This window comes from Desmodus rotundus, chromosome 3 (assembly GCF_022682495.2).
Source record: "Desmodus rotundus isolate HL8 chromosome 3, HLdesRot8A.1, whole genome shotgun sequence".
Lineage (NCBI taxonomy): Eukaryota > Metazoa > Chordata > Mammalia > Chiroptera > Phyllostomidae > Desmodus > Desmodus rotundus.
Window position 1 is genome coordinate 44,017,888 of NC_071389.1, and position 22,634 is coordinate 44,040,521.

Here is a 22,634-nt window from a genome sequence, read left to right on the forward strand (position 1 = left end):
AATGCTCCTCTGCATAGATTTGGAGATTTGAAAACAGAGGAGAATTGTGCTTCTTGTGAAAAAAATTTTTTGGCTCTTCCATGCAATCTTTCTTTTTAAAACAATTTTTTTTTACTTTATTGATTTAGAGAGAGATTTGTTGTTGCACTTATTTTGCATTCATTGGGTGATTGTTGTATGCATCGTGCCTGGGGATCGAACCCACAACCTTGGTGTATTGGGACGATACTCAGCTGAGCTACCCGGCCATGGCCTCTTTTTCTTTTTTTCTCTTTAATCCCATCCCTCTCTTCCATTCAAACCAGGACTTATCATTCACTGCCTCAAGAAAGAGATCATAAGAAGCAAAATAAGTTAAATTTTTGGCCTTTTGGGCACCAAACCAAAGACATGGCAAAACAAATTTAAAAAATATATATATGCTTGGATGAGTACAGTTGTTTCTGGTTCCAGAGAAGATACAAATTTCTTGGACTGAAAGAGACAGACGGTCCCAGGCAAATGGAGACAGCTGGTCATCCTTGTTAGTGGTCTTCTGTTCCTGAATATACTTGGTATTTACAAAACAAATTGTTATTAGGGTATATTGAAGACTCTAATTCAGTATTCTAGTAATAAAGACAAGGCTTGGTGATGTTTCGGTGCTCTTATTATGTATGGCATAAGTAGATAGCTGGAACTCCCCGCATTTTTAGGAGGATGATTTATTTGTGCATTTCTGACTTGAATTAACTGCAACTTTCAACTACTTCTATTTTTGCTTTTTAATTTAAAATTATTGTTCTATGATGTATGTGAATAAGCTATATAAAAATAATTCATACATATTATCTTCTAATTATTTTTGCATAACCATTGTAACCACAGAGCCAGCTCAGGATGGTCCTACCCTGTTTGATGAAGTGCTGAATTGTTTTCCAGGGACAGCAGACCAGGTCCACAGTCATGTAGCTGAAGCACAGGCAGAGGAGAGAAGTGTGGCCTTCTGTTGTCCAGCAACAAAAGTCATCCCTGCCCCAGCCCCACAGTGGAACCAAAGGCCCATGCCTCCAGGACAAAACCCGCACACTTTGGGAAGCCCAAGGTTCTGTTGTCCAGGAAGTTCCAGGGTTGACGCCCCTTTACCATACATGGGCAAGGTCCTCCCACTAGAACTCGCTCTCCAGCACTCCCACATACCTCTTCTTCCAGTCCCTTAAAAACCCTTCACCTATGGATCCCCGGTCAGGTCGCATAGAGGGGCAACCAATCAACATTGCTCTCTCACATCAATGTCTTTCTGTCTCTCTCTCTCTCTTCCTTTTTCTGTAAAATCAATAAACATATTCTTGGGTATATATTTTTTAAAAAACCCTTAGCCTAGTCTAGCGAGTAGGGTGGATTTGGGGCACCGTTAGGTCTCCCATCTTCTTGATTGGATCCTTCTTGATCAATAAACTTTTCCTTACTCCAAACTCTGAGATTTTGGGTTGTGGCCTTTTGAAGCCTTGGTCACATGAATTCAGGTGTTGGTAACACTGTGTTTATTTACCACAGGAAATTAAAGTAACTACTTAAGTATAAGGAGTAAGGAGTTGTAGTGGAGAGTACAGGCTCGGGAGCCAGACCATTGGTGTTTGAATCCTAGCCTCGTCTCTTACTAGCTGTGCGATATTAGACAGGTACTGTTTTTTCATCTGCAAAATGGAAATCAAAATAGTACCCACGCCGTAAGGTGGAATGAGGATGAAATTAATTCATATATGTAAAGTCCTTATACCAGTTCCTGGCACGTAGTAGGTGCTCCAGAATTGTTAGGTGATTTGCAAGTTCTTTATACACACACATACATTAGAGAGCGAGAGAGCGAAGGAGAAGAAGAGAGAAACATTGATGTGAGAGAGAAACACCAATTGTTTTCCTCCCAAACACGCCCCAACCAGGGATCGAACCTACAACCTAGGTATGTGCCCTGACAGGGCACTGAACCCATGACCTTTTGATATATGGCATGATGCTCCAACCAACTGAGCCACACTGGCCAGGGTGATTTGCAAGTTCTTTTGCCCTATTAACTTAAGAGTTTATCCATAGCTCATAATTTTCATAAATTAGACTTCACTAAGAATTGGGAAGGCAGATGAACATGTTTTCTCAGATAACATATTGTTTTTCCCCCTCCAAGAGGAGTGTGCTATGGACAGAATTGTGTCTCCAAAATTTGTGTGTTAAAGCACTACCTCCCAACATGACTGTGTTTGGAGACAGGGTCTTCAGGAGATAAAGTTAATTGAGTTCATAGGACGGGGCCCTGATCTAATAGGACTGGCTGTCTTTAAGAAGAGATTGACAGTGATTCAACAGACATTCACAACCCTTACCCTGTGCACAGAGGAAGGTCATTTGAGGACACAGAAGGTGGCCATCTATAAGCTGGGAAGAAACTTCTCGCCAGCAACTGACCCTGCTGGGTCATGATCTGGAACTTTTAGCCTCTGAAGAAATAGATTTCTGTCTTTTAAGCTACCCAGCCTGTGGTATTTTGTTATAGCAACGTGAACAGACCAAGACAGATTGTTAATTATTGAGTACCAAAGACTGAGGAAAAACTCTAAAGAGTTGTTTATTTGCCAAAGAATAGTGCAGTCACCCAAGTTTTCTTACCCCATTCTATCCTGCACAAAGGTACCTGATGACTGAGCAGAATGATGAGGTAGAAAAAGTCTGTCTTCTTTCTTTCACATATATATTTTTCTACCTGCCCTTGATATTCATTTTAACTTGATTGGAGTATCTTGTCTGCATCCTCAGCATTCTCTAAAATAGCCCTGGCCTTGGAGGACACCAGAGGCAATGCCGTCCCCTTTCACTTTATCTGTCATCCACACTTACAAGGTGTGTATTAGATTAAAACCAGGCCTCTCAGATAAACCTTGAATTCCAGCTCTGCCGCTCACTACAATGTGCCTTTGAGCACGTTGTTTAAATGTTCTATGCTACCCACCATTTTATTTCTAATCTATTTGGTTAAATAAAATACATACCTAATATGGCTGTTGAGATGATTAAATAAGATAATATTTGTAAACTCCTTCCAAATTTTGAGTACCTTGGGGACAAGAACCATATCTTTTTAACTCTGGTTTTTTGTTTTTTTGTTTTTGAATGAATAAAACTGGCTTAGCCTGGTGTCTGGCACATAGTAAGTGCTCAAGAAAAGAACACAACATGTATCACCTTTTCTAGTGGTCTTCAGTTGCTTTTGCCTGCCCAGCATCTATTTGCTCATTTTCTAGTAGCAAAGCCTCAGGTTTCCTTTGTGAAACTTCCCCTCCTTCATTCTCAGTTCTCATGGTTCTGGTGGGGCTGACTCCATATCTGTGTCCCACAAATTGGTATGTGGCCCAGGCTTGGCCCAATTTAGGCCAATGAGAGACAGGCCAGGTCTTTTTCTGGACCTAATGTGAGAGACACTCTCTTTCCATCTAGGTTGCCAAGTTGGTAAAAGGTAAGCATGAAGCTACTGGTGGCCTTCTTGTTATATGTGGGAAGAATCTACCCAGAAATAAAGCCAAAAGGAAGAAAAGCGGACCTAAGGGATGGAGGGAAACTGATTCCTGATGACGTCTGTCACCATGTGGGTCCAGCCAAAAGTCAGCAAACTCAGTCTCCATCTTCGAAGACCTCATAGACAGGAAAAGGACAATGTGATTGGGAGGGTCAGGCTGTCATGGGAACACCAAGGCAGTATACCTGACCAGAATTTGGGTGAGCAGAGGTAGGTCAGAGAAGACTTCTGGACATGCAGGAAGAGACAGCTAAGTAGAAATCAAAATGATGAACAGGAGTGCGCCAGGTGAATGGGGGTGGTTTGAGGGTTGGTACGTGTGAGGGAGTAGAAAGGGAAAGAATGTAGGAAGGAAAAATAATGGCTCAAAGGCAAAACAGTATGGTGCTTTCAGGGAATTCAATATGACCAAAGTACGCAAAGCACTTTTCCAAACACAGTCTCAGTCCATCATGTTAACTCTTGCACAATGAAAGCAATGCACCAATTAGAATGTGTTCAGGGGAGAGGGGAAGGGAGGGAGAAAGAGAAGGAGAGAAACATCAATGTGTGGTTGACTCTTACATGGCCCCCACTGGGGACCTAGCCTGCAACCCAGGCGTGGGCCCTGACCAGGAATTGAACTGGTGACCCTTTGATTCACAGCCCGTGCTCAACCCACTGAGCTACACCAGCCAGGGCTAAACAATGAAGACATTCAATTGTCTACAGGTAGGCAGGCCACCCAGGGCTGTGCATGTTATGTCATCCAGAATCTGGGCTCTTGCCATCTTTCTGTTTCACCATTATCAGCTTTCAGTCATTATTCATATTACTTTTGGTAGAGAAAATAAAGGCTCCTCCCCCATCAAAGAGGTTCACATCCAAATACTCAGAACCTATGAATATACTACTTTACATAGACAAAGGGATTTTGTAGATGGGATTTAGCTGAGGATCTTGGGGTAGAGAGATTACCCTAATTTACCCAGATGGGCATAACGTAATCACAAGAGGCTCCTTACAGGAGGGAGACAGGAAGTCAGAATCAGAGATGGAAATACGTTGACGACTTGTCAGAGAAACAGAGAGATGTGAAGATACTATGGTGCTGGTTTTGAGGATGGAAGAAGGGGCCGTGAACCAAGGAATGCGGGCGGCCTTTCAAAGCTGGAAAAGCTCTGACCTTTAGAACTGTAATATAATCATTTTTTAAGCCAAAAAATATGTGGAATGTGGCAATAGAAAACTAATACATTACTCATGGTTGTAAGACGGCCATCAGAGTTCCAGGTATTACTTTCATATTAAATACAGGAAGAAGGGTAGGGGTTAAAAGGCCAGAACATGCTGCATCTACCCTTTTAGTCAGGAAAACAAACTTTCACAGGTGACCTACCAGCTGATTCCCACCCCCCACATCATTGACCAGAACGTGGACACAATGGCCACTTCTAGCTGTAAGGGAGGGTAGGAAACAATATCACCTTCCAATCTCATATGTTTTGTGGCTAGATTCAACTCATTTTTGATGAAAGCATAAGAGGGTTGTGCTGAGGTGGAGAACCTAGAGGTACTTGAATGAAGATGCCTTTCATCTGGGAGAAAGAGTCGTGGGACAGTCTTGGTCGTATATGCTGGGTGTCATTTGCCCTCAACAGCCTGAGGCAGAGTGCTGGCGTATCTCAAAAACTGGGCTTCTCATAACCGGGGGTTCAGGTTGTTTTTTTTGGAAAGTGAGACAGATATCTTTTTCTAAAAAGAGCATCTGAGAGGCTTTGGTCAGGTAGTGCTGGTGTGTGCTTTGAAGCAAAGGTTCTCCTGTCGGGCATGGGTGGGGACGGTCAAGTCTGCGCCAAAACTATAACCAAGCTGGAAAATTACAGCCGGAACAGCAGCTCTAGAGAGTACAGAATAGGATGGGCTGGAGTGGAGAGGTGAAAGAGAGGTAAAGCCAGTATACCTTTAGGGATATAACACAGAGAAAAATAGCTATTATTATTATTATTATTAATGTTATTATTTTCCAGTGTTCATCTGTGTGTTAGTTCTCTGCTCAGTGAGAGGCAGCAGTAAGATTGGTTCTCAAAGATCAGAGGCCTGTTACAGTGTAGCAGGAAGAATACACAGCACTGAGAATGACAGAGAGTGACTTCAGCAGGGAGAACAAAGCTAAACAAAAGCTACGTTGCCTTCAGTTGGGATCATGCTCATTGGAATGGGCTGGCCCATAGAACTGTCTAGCTCATTCTGGCTGTTGGGTAGAAGTTTATTTGTTGGAGTGAACTATCCACAGACCTGAGTGGGGTGGGAAGCACCACTTCTGATCATCACCCCCCACCTCCTATAGATATACTCACATGTATGCATAGATGAAATGTGCAAAGATGATCATTTCATCAACGTTTGTAAATAACAAAAATGCAGATACTGACTTAATGTCCATCTGAAGGGGCCTGATTAAGTAAATTATGCTATATCTATACAATGGAATGTTCCAAGGCCACTCATGTGGCTGATGTAAGTAAGTTTTATGTTATATTAAGGGAGTCAAGCAAGATGCAGAGCAGTGAATAGAATACACTCCCGTATGGGGGCTGTTGTATCTGGGGAGGGGAACTGAGGTTTTGGGGAGGAAGGAAGACATGTTTTTGTTTGTTCTAATTTTTTTTTTACCAGGTATAGTATGCCAGTTATTTACTGCTATATAACAAATCACCTCAAAACGTGGTGACTAAACAATTATTTTATTTTTTTGTTGGATAGCAGTTTTAATAAGCAAGGGAACTTATATAAGAGGCTAGTCTTGGTCAGTAGCAAGCTGAGTACAACTGCACCTACCTGCCAGAATCTCGTAAGTTTATATGGAGGTCTGAATGAGGTTCGGTCATGCACACAGCTCAGAGTCGCAACATCATCTTGGTTTCTCAAGGCTGCATCCTTGAAATGGCTCCGAGTATGGGAAAGGTGGGCAGAATGTACCTTCCAAGGGTAGGAGAGGGGTAAGGCGCCTCTGGTTGCCAGGGTCCAGCTTGAATTAACCGGCAGTCTTATCCTCTTGATGACTACTTCCAACTCCCAGTCCCTAGAATCCAGTGTAGAATGTATTTGCATACCATGCTTTGCAGGGATCCTTCTGTTAATCATATTTTTAGCTGCTTAAAATGTTTTTTTTTTTCTCTCATGTCCCTTTTCTTTTAATAGCACCTTCTTTCATTGGGAGAATTTTCTTCTACTCCATGTGATGTTTATGAAACTATGAATCTCATTTCTAGAGCCATGTAAGTTTGTTCAGGTGTAAGAGCATGACATAGCAGAACCAAAGTTTTGTCTTTGTAGAGTAAGACAAGCACTTGCTATATGTGGTCTTCTCTCTCTTCCTCAAACATGCCAGGTAAACTTCTCGTGCGGTCTTTTCACTGATGATCCCTTGTACTAGAACAGCCCACCTCCCAGTATCCCCAAGGATAGTTCTTGCAAGTCCTGCTAATAATGTAAAAAATGCACTGTGGCCAAAAAGACCAGTGTTCTTTTCCTTGCAGGTTGAAATCTTCCTAGTTCTGCTCTCTTCCTTCTGTGTGCTGCCTCCTCCTCTCACACCAAAACTATGTGGTCATTGTTCCAACTCACACATACCTGCACTGCATCTTGTCCTCCTTCCAAGCTAAACAACGATTTTATTTGGTTATAATTCTAGGGGTCAGCAATTAGGGCTAGTCTCAGCCAGGCAGCTCTCTTGGTCTTCTCTTAGCCATAGGGTTACAGTCATCTGGTGACTGGGCAAGAGCTGGATGATTTAACATGAACTCAGTGTCTGGCTGCTCTGAGCCATCTGTCTCCAGCATAGCTTTGGCTTCTTGATAGGAGCCTGTGTTTAAAGAGAACAGGAACTGAAGCTGCAAGGCCTCCTGAGGCCTAGACTCTAGAGGAACTCACACAATACTGGGACCACCTTTGTTACTGATACAAAGTCACAAGGCCAGCCAGATCAAGGACTGAGGAAATAGAATCCAACTCTCATTGGGAGGGGCTGCAAAATATTTGTGGTCATTTTAAATCTACCACATGCACACATTATGTAAGGGGTGCTGATCTGAAGGTCCCGAAAATGGAGAAAACCCCCATAGCTATCACTTGGGCGATGAGGGAAGCAAAGTTGTGCCATTGGGAGCTACTTTGCTTAGCTGAAGAACTTGGCCAGTATTTTAATAACATTAAACAGCTGTGCCTGCGCTCAAAGCCAGGGAGATGGGCATGACTGTAACCCATGATGTGATGTAGCTGGATGGGCTTCCTGTACCTGTGAGAGAAGCTTGGTGGTGGCTTCTGCTTCATGGTCCCGCCTGCCTAGACTAACAATGGCAGCCAAGAAAAGCAGAAGAAACCAGACTACTGGCAGGTGTAACCCAGGGTGGGAGGAGTTGGAAATGGGATTACCGAGGAAGATCCCTGCCTGGAAGCTCTCTTGACCACGCAGCTTAGAAAGCAGGGAAGCAAGATGTAGCAACCATGCAGAGCTCTCTCTCTTGGCCAGGTGGTTGAAAGGATGCAGAAGGATTCCCCAGCCTGTTGTGAGAATGCAGTTTTGGATTAAGAACAGGAGCCTAGCTGAGCTACGGACATCTATTTTCTTTTCCTGAGGTATGGTGCCCCTGACTGGCCTGGTATGTCAAGGGGAGGCAGGACTGCTTGTATGTGTGTTTGTGGGTGTTTTAAAGTGACTTCAGGATTTAATGGTGACATTATGGCATTAATGTGAACCTGTATAACTTTTGAATAAATAGTTCCTTTCCTTTTTACCAAACTGTGGCATTGACAGCCACAGTTCTTAATACAGCGGTGTGCATAAAGAACCTAGAATAACAAAAGATGCCCAGGGGGTAGTGTTTCTGTAACAATTATTTTCCAATAAAAGGCTACTTAGTCAAAACATAAGTATTGGACTTCTGCTCAACATGGCGGCATAGGCAGACATGGCTCACCTCTTTGCACAACCACATCAAAATTACAACTAAGATATAGAACAGTCATCACTCAGAACTGTCAGAAATTGAGTTGAATGGAAATCTGACAACTACAGAATTAAGGAAACCACACTCATCTGGACTGCAGGAGGGATGCAGACATGGAATGAGCTGGTCCCTCATCCATGTATGATGGATAAATATTTGGGAGGGATATCTTGGGAGCAAGGAGTCCCAGCCCCACACCAGGCACTCCAACCAAGTGTTCCAGTGCCAGAAAGAGAAGTCCCTACAACTTCTGGCTGCAAAAAGTGGAGACTGAGTTGGTAGAAGAAACTTCTGGAGCCCCAGGCAGTTCCTCTTAAAGAATCTACAGTCTCACCTACTCAGACTCACTCCCTGAGCTCCAGAACCAGGGTAGCAGCTTGAAAGGCACCAGTAGTATGCAGGGAATAACTGAAGTGTCTGGTATCAAGGCAAGCAGAGGCCATTGTCCCTTTTCTAAACCCTCTCACCACGGGGCCAGCAAGCTGGTGCCACATCTGAGACTCCATCAACCTGGGTAACACTGTTTGACCTGCCTTGGAGATCCCAGAGACTCTGCTCCACCCAACTTATGGTCCCACCCAAGCTGCTTTTCCATATGAATGTCTGGTTTTGGCTCATGCTTCACAACTTCCTAAATCCTATCAAATAAGCAATAGCTGACCTCAGTGAGCCCCAGGCCCAGCACCAGTAGAAGCCAGCCTAGATTCACAGCTAGGCTTCACCTGAGAATCTCCAAGGCCAGCATAAGTAGCAGCCATGTCAGATTGCTTTGTAGCTCAGGCAGGGTCCCCCCAGGGAAAACACAGGTGGGGGCTGACTTTGGTCTGCACCACTTAGGAAACCCTAGGACCAATGCAACCAGTGGACAGGTATAGATCATGTCAGAGCATCGCCCCCTCTCCCGGGCCCCTCCACCCCCACCCCTGCATAGCTGATCCTCCACGGAGGGCAGAGGTTGGTAGTAAATGGTTACAGCTAAACATTGTGGCTGACTGGTGTGGGCAAATCCCTCCCATTGATCTGTCAACAGCAACCAAAGCTCAACTATGAGAGGAGGGTGTACTCAGCCCACACAAATGGTGCACCTCAAGTGCCCATCTTGGGTTTTAGGATAGGTTGTGCCAGTGGACCCTACAGGACACCTACTACATTAGGCTACTGTACCCAGACAGGGATTCTACCTAATACATAGAAACAAACACAGGGAGGCTGCCAAAATGAGGGGACAAAGAAACATGGTCCAAATGAAAGACAGATCAAAACTCCAGTAAAAGAGCTAAACAAAATGGAAATAAGCAATCTATCAGATGCAGAGTTCAAAACACTGGTTATAAGGATGCTCAAGGAAGCATCCTTAGTGAAGACCTCAACAACATAAAAATGATCCAGTCAGAAATGAAGAATATTGTGATTGCTGGGGAGAAGGGTAAAGGGGACTAAGTGGTAATGGAAAAAATATAATAAAGATTAAAAATAGCCCTTGTTGATGTGGCTCAGTGGATTGAGTGTTGGCATGAAAACCAAAAGGTTGCTAGTTTGATTCCAAGTCAGGGCACGTGGCCTGGTCCCCAGTTGGGCCTATGCCAGAGGCAACCATCACACATGCATGTTTCTCTCCTTCTCATTCTCCTTCCCTTCCCCTCTCTCTAAAGATAAATAAATAAAATCTTTTTTAAAAAGATGAAAAATAAAAGAAATGAAGGATACACTAATTGAAATAAAGAAAAATTTACAGGGAAACAACAGTAGAGTGGGTGAAGCCGACAATCAAATCAATGATGTGGAACATGAGGCAGCAAAAAACTAATCACAACAACAAGAAAAAAAAAGAATTTAAAAAAAGTGAGGATAGTAGAAGCAGCCCCTGGTACAACTTCAAGTGTTCCAACATTCGCATCATAGGGGTGCCAGAAGCAGAAGAATACAGCAAGAAGTGGGAAATCTATTTGAAAAAATAATGAAAGAAGACTTCCCTAATTTGATGAATAAAAGACATGCAAGTCCAGGAAGCCCAGAGGATCCCAACAAGATGGATGCAAAGAGGCCAACTCCAAGACACACCATAATTAAAATGCCAAAAATTAAAGATAAAGAGAGAGTCTTAAAAGCAGCAAGAGAAAAGAAGTTAGTTACCTGCAAGAGAGTTACCATAGATAGTCAGCTGATTTCTCCAAAGAAACCTTGCAGATTAGAAGGATTGGTAATAAGTATCCCAAGTCACGATAATCAGGAACCTACAGCCAAGATTGCTTTACCCAGCAAAGCGATCATTCAGAATTTGACAAATCTAGAAATTTCATTTTAGACCAGAAAAAACTAAAGGAGTTCATCATCACCAACCCATTATTACATGAAATGTTACAAGGACTTATTTAAGAAAAAGAAGATCAAAACTATGAACAATAAAATGGCAAACAAAAGTATTAATGCTATTTGTAAAACATTTATAGGATTTTAAGAATTAGTGGAACTTCGGAGATTATCTAGTATAAAACCCTCCAGTTTTTTCTCCAAAGATTTCATTTATTTATTTAAGTATATTTCATTGATAATGCTATTACAATTGTTTCTTTTTTTTCCCCTTATGCCCCTCCACCAAGTACCGCCCTTTCCTCCAGCATCCTCCCCCTTAGTTCATGTCCATGGGTCATGCATATAAGTTCTTTGGGTTCTCCATTTCCTATGCTATTCTTAACCTCCCCCTGTCTATTTTCTACTTACCATTTATGCTTCTTATTCCCTGTACCTTTTCCCCATTCTCCCTCTCACCTCCCTGCTGATAACCCTCCACGTGATCTCCATTTCTGTGATTCTGTTCCTGTTCTAGTTGCTTGCTTAGTTTGTTTTTGTTTTTGTCTTTGTTAGGTTCAGTTGTTGATAGTTGTGAGTTTGTTGTCATTTTACTGTTCATAGTTGTGATCTTTTTATTTTTCTTAAATAAGTCCCTTTAACATTTCATACAATAAGAGCTTGGTGATGATGAATTCCTTTAACTTGACCTTATCTGGGAAGCACTTTATCTGCCCTTCCATTCTAATGATAGCTTTGCTGGATAGAGCAATCTTGGATGAAGATCCTACCTTTCCATGACTTTGAATTTTTCTTTCCAGCCTGTTCTTGCCTGTAAGGTTTCTTTTGAGAGATCAGCTGAGAGTCTTATGGAAACTTTTTTGTAGGTAACTAACTCTGTTCTTTTCTCTTGCTGCTTTGAAGATTCTCTCCTATTTTTAGAGGGAGGGAAAGAAAAGGAGGGAGAGAAATATTGATGTGAGAGAGAAACATCAATTGGTTGCTCTCATACCCACCCCAAAGGGGGACCAAACCCACAACACATGTGCCTTGGCTGGGAATCGAACCAGCAACCCTTTGCTTTACAGAATGATGCCCAACCAACTCAGCTACACTGGCCAGAGCAATACCCTCCAGTTTTATAAGAAAACTGAAGTCAGAAAGGTGAAGTATCTTAGATAAAGTAACACAGTCAGTTCCTAGTGGTAGCATCAGGATTAGAACTAGATCTTCTGACTTTTGATCTTGTCCTCTTAAATCCACACTAGTGGCTTAAGTCCACAGCAACCTTTTGCAAACAAACTTTATTCATGATCCTGGATCAAGAGAACTTGACAACTTTTTAGCTCTACTGCTCTTGTAGTTAAGAACTTTAAAGGTTATATCCCAACCAAGCAAAGGAAAAGATTAAAGAAAGAATTCAATCAATCTGAGAAAAGTAAAATTGGAATTTTAACTATCTAGTTTATCTAGTCTCAGTATTCCATTTTTTTCTGAAAAAGAAACCTAGCCTTAGTGTATTTGTGGAATAAGTAATTTACCAAGTCATACATAATTTATTCAAAATTGCTTTATAAAATGTTCAGCTGGTGGCCGTGCAGGGGTAGACAGTATGGCAGATGAGATCGCCAAGGATCAGGTCTCCTTGCCTGGTGGTGATGTGATCTTCAGGAAGATCCTTTGGAAAGAAATCTCAGCCAAAATCATTTTGAGGATCACCAGTGTCTTGCTTTCCATGACATTTCCCCTCAAGCACCAATACATTTTCTGGTGAAGCATTTATCCTGTATTTCTGCAGCAGAAGCTGTTGATGAAGGTCTTCCTGAGCATTTAGTGATTGTTGGCAAGAAATGTGCTGCCGACCTGGGCCTGAAGAAGGTTGTCACATGGTGGTGAACGGAGGCTCCGATGGGGGGGCAGTCATGTTCATCTTCACGTTTTGGAGGTCAGCAGATGAACTGCCCTCTTGGTCAAGCACGTTTTTGGGATAATTTTCCCTTCTCTAGGCAATGACATATTAAACAGTACACTTATTTTTGCCTGTGTATGGATAGGTTGAGGAATAATTTGAAAAACCCATACATAATAAAAGACATTGTTGCATGGTTGGAAAAAAAATGTTCAAATAGGTCTAGAAGATTTTTCTTTGGGGGATATTTTTAAAACCAAATGAACTGTCAAGTATATTCAAAGTATCCTTGCTGGTCCCACTGACAATTCAGTCTTTAATTAATGTAATATTGATTATTAGTTGCTTGGTGAATGCATTTTTAAATTAATTCAGCAAATGTTTATTGTAAACCCACTGGTTCAAAGACTGTGCTGAAACTTGTAAAGGATATAGAAAAGAATAAGGTATTTGTTCTCCTCTTCAGCTTAGTATCTAGTTGCAGGCAGACATGAGTATAACTAACTACAACACGAGGAGGATTGAACTAGATGCTATAAGGGAGGCATTAGCAAAGTGGAATGAGGTATAGGAGAATGATTGTAGTAATGCTGACTGAGCAGAGCGGGAAAGTCTACATTATTATTTGTGGCAGAAAGGAAAAAGAACTAAAATAGATATTTTTTCCCTAAATTTAGAGTGATTAGGAGAATTTCCTCAGAGAAATTTAAAGTTGGGGAATTTAAAAGGCTTAAATGCTTAGGTTGCATGTCTGAGCTGTTGGGAATCTCACAACAGATTGTCTTTGTCCCATCTAAGGGGATCTTTTCAGTATGCACAGTTCTGAATTGGAGAATCCTTTTAATTACTGCCCTGCATGGATCTGGGTTAGATGGAGCCCACCAGACAATGAAAATCAAAGTTCCAGTATGAGCAAAAGCATGTATGTACTCCTGCTAACAGGGCTCTCCTTTAGCAGACTTACTTCCTTTTTGGATTGCTAACACGGAACCATAGATTATAAACTCTGATGAAAGAGAGAAAGATGCGGAAAAATAATTTCTTAACTGCTTACAGATTTCTCATGCTCATTTATTGATATTTTCTTTGTGTTAGAAGTCATCTGCATAAAAGGGTAAACAGTTAGCAGAAGTTCCTTAAAAAACAACAACGGTCCTGGCTGGTGTGACTCAGTGGATTGAGTGCCAGCCTGTAAACTGAAAGGGCACCGGTTCCATTCCCTGTCAGGGTACGTGGCTGGGTTGTGGGTCAGGTCCCCAGTTGGGGGCATGTGAGAGGCAACCAGTCAATATATCTCTCACACATGGATGTTTCTTTCCCTCTATTTCTCCTCTTCTCTTCTAAAAATAAATAAAATATTTTAAAAATGCTGAAGTTTGCCTAAATTGCAATGACAATAAATGATAAAACATCTAAACTGTTTATTAAAACATAAGCCTATACCCTGACTGGTGTGGCTCAGTTGGTTGGGCAGCACCCCACAAGGCAAAAGGTAACTGGTTTGATTCCCGGTCAGGGCACATGCCTGGCTTGTGAGTTCGGTCTCTGGTCAGGACGTATGCTAGAGGCAACCAATCGATGTTTCTCTCTCTTTCTCCCACCCTTTCCCTCTAAATATATATATATATATATATATATATATATATGTATGTATGTATGTATATATATATATACAAGAAACATAAGCCTATAAACCAATCCTTTCAGTCTTGAAACCCTGAGAGCAGGTTGAATTGATGTGAAGATAGAGTTTTAACCAGCTATTGTTGCTCTTTTTTTGTTTAAATAAGACTCATTTTATGAGTGCCTATGTTATTTTTCAGCATCTGGTCACCTTATGATATGCAGGTGTTAATGGAGCACAGGAAGCATATCATTGAATAAATATGAACACTGTATTTTTCTTGAGGGACAACACATATTCTTGGAACTTCTATTGAGTTACATTTTACTAGCCCTAAAATGTTTAGAGTTATGTACTTAAAAGATACAGAGCATAGGTATTACATCCACGAAAGTATTTTAGTCAGTGAATGTTCAATGTAGCAGGTAGAGATGAACTTAGCACGTCTTGTAGACTGAACTAGGAACAGACTCTTCAGCCATAAAATGCACTTAACAGTCTATTTAATAGTGGTGAGGTCCTTGAAAATGCAATATCCATGCTAATCTCGCCTTTTTCTAAATCACAGATGAAAAATAGGTCAGTGAGGTAAAGCCTTCTCTTTCTATTGAAAGTGTGACATTTAATTTATTTAAACAACTACAAAAACTTTATTAATTCAATATAAGATAGGCATGCTGAGAAAGTAGAGAACTTTATTAAGAACACAAGGTTTTTCCAAATTTGGTGTGGATGTCATAGATCTCAGGACTCAAGAAAACGTCTACTTGGGTGGGGATTGCCGTTAAATTAGTCACACCAAAGAAGGTCCAGAAAAAAAAAAAAGCAACTCAGAATGTGATTAAATCTCACACTGTGAAAAGGCTTAAAGGACCTGAGTATTTTACAAAAGGCAAGAGGCAAAAATTAGAAAAGGAGCCCCCAGAGAAAGGTTTTCCGTTTCCCTGATGCCTCTAGGGAAAATTCATTAGTGAAGAGAATTGTACACAGACAGAAAGCTTCCTGCAGAGAGCAAACCAAGCAGTCATGTTAGGACTTAAGGGAACTGGATGCCAGCTTTGGTGCATTTCATTTAAACCACAGCGTTCTGTAGAATTCTTTGGAGAGGGAAATGCAGGGCGCTTGATATATCCTAATTGCATTTCATTGGGGTCTGTTTCGGAGAATGACTGTCCACACTTTTCTTTTCCAGTCCCTTCCATTTCATTTACTTGGTAGGATTTAGTACTCTCTGGCCCCACCCTTACAGTCAGCCCAAATGTATACCTAGGATAATGCTATAGTTCAAATCTTTCCCAAGAACAACGATAAAGAACAAGCACTCCAGTATCTGGAAAGCAAACAAACTGATACTACAAACACTACAGCTTTGGATAGGGGTTTTGAAAAAAACTTAACAAAAAATTTCTTCTTATCACCCATCCTTGGTTTGCAGATTTGGGTGCCATAATGGAAGGTACTTGCCTTTCCCTTGCTCTCTTCCCCAGATCCTGAAAGAGATCCCGGAGGAGAAAGGGCACCTAGAGGTTATTCCTCCTGCTTAACTGACTACCATGGATTCAGTAACAGTTTAGTTCTGTTCTGTTCCACTCTTATTCCAGAAAACTAACTCCATCAATTACAGAGAATAACTTTTTATGGATAGAGTTTTTTTCCTGAAACCTGTCTTACTGCATATCCAGGCAAGATTATTTTTCTTCACAGCATCCTAGTACCTGGGTTCTTTCCTTCATTTTATGAGAATCATTCAGGTGATATGTAGTAGCTACTATGCCTGGGCACATGTGGTAGCTCATTTAGATTTTTAAATCCATGTTCCTGGAGGCAGAGTGTTACTATTGAGAATACCTGCCATCCCCCTCCTCACTGAAACCAGACGCCAACACACTGTAAAAGAAAATGGTGATAAAACACAGCTTTTATTTCATGTCCCACCCTGCTCCTCGGTGCTCTTTTTTAGTTGTCAATCTTTAAAAAAAAAAATTAGTGTGCAAAAGCAAAAAACCAAGTAGGGAGGAAAAGGCTTTATTTTGTCACTTACCTTGTTTCTTTGGTGTGGACTTTCATTCTTCACTATAAATAAAAACTTATTTAAAATCTGACTTTAAATCTTGATGTACTTACTGTAAAATTTACAGGTTGGAACCTCCTACCATTTTGATTTATATGATTTTAAAATGGAGTTCTTATCATTTTCCTCCGGGAGACGTTTTGGTTTGAATAGTTCTTACTGGCAGGTTGCCTCCTTTATATTTAGCCAAAATTTTCATTTTCAAAGACCATTTTAGACGAGTACCATGATAGCTCTAGTGAATGGATCTGTGTGCCGCATAATAGAGTGTGACAACCCGCTCAGTTGTGAAAGATACCGGAGGCAAAGTAACAAAGTAGCATTTGTCTTAGCACTTTGGCTTTACAAATCTACTCAAACACTGACCCAACAGTGTTGTTACTCATTACTGGAAGTTGTAGATGTTTATAATTCTTCAAAATACGCTAGGTGAGTTATATCATACAGTATACATTTAAATTTAAATTCAAAATCCTGGGCTGAGAGAGATGTAGATTTGTAATACTCCTTGGAGGTTTGGGGACCATGAACCAATGAATATATTATATTGGCATATTAAAGAACTCTTTTTATGAGTAAAGATATAAGCACCATCCTGTGTTTTAATAACATTTAAAAACAAGAGGTTTTAAAAATCTTATGATTTTATAAAATGTAGACTTCCACACCAAATTATATCTGTGGAACTTTATAGACTTATATTTTGTCTTATTTGAATCTAGAAATAAAGATATAAAAATATGAGTGTATGTTCTTACAATTGTTCCTAGATTCTGTTACACTAATACTGTTTGAACTATGTGGCAGGAACATGTGTTAGTTCTTTTATTATCCATATTGACAAAATTATTTTTCTATGTATATTATATACATATACATTTAATAAATCTGTATTTGTATACAAATAATTCCAAGTAGCATCTGAAACTGACAGTAAAAATAACAATGATTTATACTCTCCTGAGCTGCATGTAATGTTGGTTTATAAACTCCTTAAGGACAGGCTATTTACTCAATAAATATTTGTTGAATAAATAAATATATCCATAGGTAATTATCAATTAACTTGATTAGCTTTATTTAAGCAATAAAGAACTTTAAATCACTTTATTCACAGCAGATAACAATGCAATTTAGGTTGATTTCACTTTGGTCCCATTTAAATAGGAGGTTAGTTTTTGAGGTCTCAAAAGCAATTTCTGTCATCTATATGGCTGTTTGGTGGTTTGAAATGAGGGTGACTGCTTGTGTACATTTGTGTGTATAAAAGAGGAGAGGAAAGGTAAGGCAAAGAGGAAGGACAAGGGGAAGAGGGAGGGGAAGGGAAAGGAAGCTGAAATACTCAATAGAGAATCTTTCCTGTATCAACTACATTTGGTTACATAGTGGAATAATTTATATAACAAAGGCAGACTAACCACTTCATTTCTTTTTCCTTATTTAGCAGATTGCAAAATAGAGTGGTTTACTAGCTTCCTCCATTGGCGACCTTTTCTTTTTTTGAAGTATCACTATGAGCTCAAGAATTCAACAGCCAAGTCAGCAGTCAATTCACACTTGATGTGTTTCAGTCCACTGTGGTTCTTACGCTTACTGATGCTCAGTGTGTCCTATCTATGGCCAGTGGGAGTCTCTTCAAGTTGGCTCCTGAGTCTTTTTGATCTTCATGGTCTTTTGATAGTTTCCTTGATATCTGATATAACAAAATGTTCCAGATTTATTTTTTTTAAAGATTTTACTTATTTATTTTAGAGAGGAAGGGAGGGACAAAGAGAAGGAGAGAAACATCAGTGTATGGTTGCCTCTCACACCCCCCCCAATTGGGACCTGGCCTGCAACCCAGGCATGTGCCCTGATTGGGAATCGAACCAGCGATCTGACCCCTTGCTTCACAGGCCTGCACTCAGTCCACTGAGCCACACCAGCCAGGGCCAGATTTATTTTTGTACATTTGTTTTCCAACCTGTAATTAGCTATTTCTACAAGGATCCCTGGTTCCTTTTAATAGGAGTAGTATTTCAAGACAATTGGTGCACTAAGGGTGCTTATTATTAAGTTGGTCTTTGTTTTTAGTCCTTTCAGTAAAAAGAGCTAGGAAATATGTTTTCTTTCTATTCCCTCCCACTTTTATCCCTCCCTTCCTTTTTTCCTTCTTCTCTTCCCCACTTCCTCTCTGTTCCTCTTCTTCTTTTGTCTTCCTTTCAATAATTCAATAAAATAAAAAATGAGTTCATATTGATATTTAACTTCTATCTTACACCTTTAGCTAATTTTTCCATACCAGGAATTCTCATATTAAAACACCAGGGATGATAGAATTTGAATATCACTTAAATCTTCATTTTCTTTATCCCATTTTACACATATAGTAGTCTTAGAACAGCAATATTAATCCTAATATGAATAACATGATTCTAACAATTATTTTCTTCATTTTTTAAACAAATTCTTTTAGGGTAGACTGTTTTAAAGTCCTTTGGAACAGTTATTCTTTGTGTATTGAGCCACGAACAGAATACACACTTAAGTTCTTTTGTTTCATTTTATTTCTGATTTTTAGGGATTTTTTTCCAATTAATTTTCTTTTAGAACTAATTTAAAAAATTCATAGTCAGACTAACAAGTTACCATGTAAATGCTTTGTCCTTTTGTGTGCAATTTCTGCACTTTTGAATTTTTATACAGACCTGAAAATGAATGAAAGTAACTAAAATCTGTGTTTAATCATAGTGCTGACATTTATTTGCTTGTATCTCTTAGGGAAATGACACAATGTTTCCAGCCAGCATTCCCAACAGTGTTTCATGGGCCGCTCCACAGAATGGGAAGTGGGAGGAGAGGTAGCGTGTGAGGACAAGATCCCATGGTTGAGTAACCCTGAAAATTCTATACCGTTGATTCTTGAACAGCTTTGGGGGTAGGGGCACCTAACTCCTGACAGTTAAAATCTGCACATAACTTTTGACTCCCCCAAAATTCATTATCCCTCAGTACCCACAGAGAATTGGTTCCAGGACTCCCCACCCCAGTGGATACTAAGATCCCAGGATGCTAAAGTCTCCTATGCAAAACGGCATAGATCAATGCATACAGTTGGGTCTTTATGTCCGCAGACTCCCAATCATGGATCAAAAACACTACAGGTATTTATTGGGAAAAAACCCACATTTAAGCAGACCCACACAGTTCAAATCTGTGCTGTTCAAGGAACAACTGCATTCTCTTGGAGAATCATGATGTATATAAGACATAAAAGGCACTAAGAACAGCTGGAGTAAGAAATCCTGTTTTGATTTGTGGAATACATTGTTTTCAAACTTGTCTCTGCACTTAGAGGCTGTTTTTGCAATAGTTATTCACTGAATGAAAGTTCTGTGGGACACACTTTGGGAATGTTGCGCTCAACTTTTCTTGTGTGTCAGAAGAGGATAATACCTGCTCCATCATTCATTCTCGGTGTTATTGTGAGGATCAAATAAATTGGATATAAAAGACTTTAGTATATAAAAGAGACTACTGTTTGTTAATGGTTATATTGAAACTTGGAAATGTTGAGGTGAACTCTAACTCTATGCTACTTAAAGGGTAGATGTAGTCTGTGGTCAGGGCAAGGGTTTGATGAAACTTGGGAGATTTCAGAAGGATGGAAAATGACATACAGGGATCAATTGATGAATTTGTACAGACGGGCAAAGGGATTCTATTTCAAACAGCTATAATCAGATGAATGGTTTTCACCTAGAATCAGAGGAGCCCTGGGTCTGATACAGAGAAAGGCTTATTCTATTAGTGGGTGCAAATGCTCTAGGGAAGGGACTAGAAACTACCATAAAATTATGGTTTGTATGAGGAAGTTTGACAAGCACATTATATAGTTATTGAAAATAAGTACATATCTTTGATAAGGTATGCATTTGTTAGGGCTGTCATACAAAGTACCTGGGTGGCTTAAACAACAGAAATTTATATTCTCACACATCTGGAGGTTAGAAGTCTGAACTCAAAGTATGGACAAAGTTGGGTTCTTCTGAAACCTCCTTCCTTGGCTTGTAGGCAGCTATCTTCTCCATTTCTTCATATGGTCTTTCTTCTGTGCATGGGCATGTCTGTGTACAAATTTCCTTTTCTCGTAAGGTTTACTAGTCATATTGGATTAGGGCCTACCCTAAGGACCTCATTCAAAATGCATTTCTTGAGTATGTGTTATGGATAGGCACTGGACATTCAGAGGTGATAGAACCTACTGGGAGGAAAGAGCAGGAGTAGGTATGTAGATGCAGAGGTGGTGCAGTTCAGCTATGAATTAGAGGTTTTGAAATCCCTTCTATTTTTTATTCAATGAACATTTATTGTATTTTTGTTTATTTATTTTTTAGAGAGAGGGGAAGGAAAGGAGAAAGAGAGGGAGAGAAACATCAATGTGTGGTTGCCTTTCACACGCCCCCCACTGGGGACCTGGCCCTCAACCCAGGCATATTTCCTGACTGGGAACTGAACCAGTGACATTTGGTTTCGCAGGCCCATGCTCAATCCACTGAGCCACACCAGCCAGGGCTCAACGAACATTTTAAGCAGTAACTTTGTTGATACTGTGCCAGAAAGGAGAGATTGATATAAAATTTGAAGTTGTATATTTTTCACATATTAACATTTCTACATTATAGAAATGTATATGTTTTACAATCATAACTAGTTTAAGTGGTAACATATTTTTTTCTTTCTTAGTGATACATAAAATACTGGTGCTTCTTACTATTGGTGGAGCCAGATTCAATAAAATGTGATTTTTTGTCTGCCAAACACAGTTCTTGTTCACAGGATGATTAAATCTTGCAATGTACTGGATTTTGCCCTACAATTGTAACCATTTAATATTCTTCATCAACTTGCCTTTTTTCCTCTTTACCTTAAATGAGTGTTTACTAAAGTACGGTTGTCTATTCTGCTACTCTATTGTATCCTTCATTCTTCCCAAATGAAAGACTTTTCATATCTCTATCTTCAGTCCCAACTTCCTTGCTAGTGTCTGACTCATAACTGGTGCCTAAATATTACTACTTGGTTGTCTTGATGTCATCTCAAAATGAATACAATGCATATCTTTCCCTTTAAGCCAGCTTCTCCTCTGGGATTCCCTAGGTCTTTCAGATTTCTAGTAATTCAGACTTGAAATCCTGGGAACCCTCCTTGATTTTTCCCTCTTTTGTTTCACTTTTTCTACATATCTAGTATATCACCAAGACTTGTACATTCTTCCTCTTGCATTGCCATTTCTGTCCAGGCCTTTGTCTAATCAGATGGGGACTGCTATAATGATTTTTACCTCTTCCTCTGATTCATCTTCTCCATAATCACCGTAAATTTTCTCTAACACTTTACTATGCACTTGACTCCTGGCTAAAAGTAATTTAATGGCCTCTTACTGATCATTGAACACATTCCAAACACCACAGCCTGGTATTCAAGGCTCTCCATAATTATTCCTTTGCAGCTTCATCACCTACCATGTAAACTGGAGGAAGTGTTTTGCGCTTTTCAGCTGCCACCAATTTGGCTTTAACTATTTCCTTTGTCTGAAGTCCCATTCCCATCCTCTTGGCTCATGTAAGCCCAGGCTTGCCTTCAAAACTCAGCCGACTCCTCCAGGCAGAGCATTTCCTGATAGTTTTATTTTACAGCCAACCCTTTTCTCTGAACTCCTACAGTGCTTAATGCATATACCAATAATCTGCATTTGGCATATGCTCCCTTCTGTCGCTTCCTATCCTTTTATGAAAATGTCTTTCCAAAAGGCATTAAAGATCTTGAGGGCAGAGTCTTGGCCATATATGTCCATATTTCCAGTGCCGATGGTCTTTTAAATATAGCATAAAACTTTGTATCTGGAAGTTTACCTAGTCCCACTCACTCATTTCACAGTGAAAAAACAAATCCAGAGTTGTTCGGGCCTGCATAGTATAAAGCCACAGTCAGATATTTGCTGATACTGACGGATTACAAATTGTGTGCTTATACAGAATGGCAGGATTCAGAAGGGAGGAATGAGACCACTCTGAACAAGGAGGAAATGTAGACGTTTTTGGCAGACAGGAAGTTTGGAAAAGCTGCCTGATGAGGAACGTGCAGTGGCTACTGGAGGACTGGGCTGTTCTTTTGCGTAACCCTCAGGTTTTCGAAAATGGTCGGACTTCCAATAACTTCTC